Genomic DNA, 1,900 nt, shown 5'->3' on the forward strand with positions numbered 1-1,900 from the left:
AAAATCCTAGAGGAGAACACAGGCAGTAACCTCTTTGACATTGGCCACAGCAAGTTCTTTGAAGACATGTCCCCAAAGGCAAAGGAAACAAAAGCAAAAATGAAATTTTGGGACTTCATCAAGATCAAAAGTTTCTGCACAGCAAAGGAAATAGTCAACAAAACAAAGAGGCAACCCACGGAATGGGAGAAGATATTTGCAAATGTCACTACTTCTGAGGTGTTACAGAGAATCAGTGAGATACTTACGTGATGATGCCTACCACAGAGTTAGTATTGACCGCTGGTTCTCAGAGTGTGGCCACCAGACCAACATCACTGACATCACCTTGGAACTTGTCAGAAATACATATTCTTGGTTTGCACCCCAGACCGATGAATCAGAAACTCTCAGGGTGTGACCAACCATCTATATTTTAATCAATCCTTCTAGGTGATTCTGACATAATGAAGGTGGAGAACTACCAGCCTAGACCTTGATGTTTTTCTTTTCTTTCAAGAAAGGGGAACATTCTTTTCAAATAAAGTAGATTCTTCCACAGTTTCCTTTAGTAAGCTTTCTTAGTGATGAATTGGTTCCAGCTAGTCTGAAGTTTCTTATATGTTGCCAAACTTGATTCTTCTACAATTTAATCATGTTCATTTTGAGTTGTCCTTATTGAAATAGTAAAACATCTGATCATCACTCTTCCAATATTTCTCCATCAATGTCAAGACCATTTGGCCATCTGTAAGTCTTTTTTCTTTCGGCTCGCTTAAAACTTTTTAAAATATGTCTACCAGTTTCTACACATGACTCAAAACAGATCAACTGCTATTTTCTTGTGGCATATTTTGTATGTGAAAAACCTGAGAAAGTTCCGGTTGACTTTTATTTCCCATTCAAAATGGATATTCATTTCTCCAGTACTTTTTGTCAAATAAGCATTGTATATTATGTATGAATACTTCAAGAAAACAAGGATTTTTAAATAAAATTCAGAATATTAATTAATCCCAACAGCCTATTATCTGAAAATTATCAGCCATACCATCAGAACCATTATTTTCTATAAGAACATATAAGTAATACTTGCTATCATGATCATTATTTATATCAACAACTTTTTTAAAAAAGGGAATCCTGATGGGTTTAATAACTTGAAAGGTATTGGACTTGAGTGACAAATAGTAAGTCATATAATGGACCACCGTTATTTTTTTTAAAATTTTTATTATTTTTTTAAAATTTTTTATTTCTTATTTTTTTATAAACATATAATGTATTTTTTTTAATTTGTTTATTTACAGCATAACAGTGTTCATTGTTTTGGCATCACACCCAGTGCTCCATGCAGTACGTACCCTCCCTATTACCCACCACCTGGTTCCTCAACCTCCCCCCCCCCCCGGCCCCTTCAAAACCCTCTGGTTGTTTTTCAGAGTCCATAGTCTCTCATGGTTCATCTCCCCTTCCAGTTTCCCTCAACTCCCTCTCCTCTCCATCTCCCCATGTCCTCCATGTTATTTGTTATGCTCCACAAATAAGTGAGACCATATGATACTTGACTCTCTCTGCTTGACTTATTTCGCTCAGCACAATTTCTTCCAGTCCCGTCCATGTTGCTGCAAAAGTTGGGTATTCATCCTTTCTGATGGAGGCATAATACTCCATTTTGTATATGGACCACATCTTCCTTATCCATTCGTCCTTTGAAGGGCATCTTGGTTCTTTCCACAGTTTGGCGACCGTAGCCATTGCTGCAATAAACATTGGGGTACAGATGGCCCTTCAGGAATCTCCACACTGTTCTCCAAAGTGGCTGCACTAACTTGCATTCCCACCAACAGTGTAAGAGGGTTCCCCTTTCTCCACATCCTCTCCAACACATGTTGTTTCCTGTCTTGCTAATTTTTGGACC

This window comes from Meles meles, chromosome 7, assembly GCF_922984935.1.
Source record: "Meles meles chromosome 7, mMelMel3.1 paternal haplotype, whole genome shotgun sequence".
NCBI classification, from domain to species: Eukaryota; Metazoa; Chordata; class Mammalia; order Carnivora; family Mustelidae; genus Meles; species Meles meles.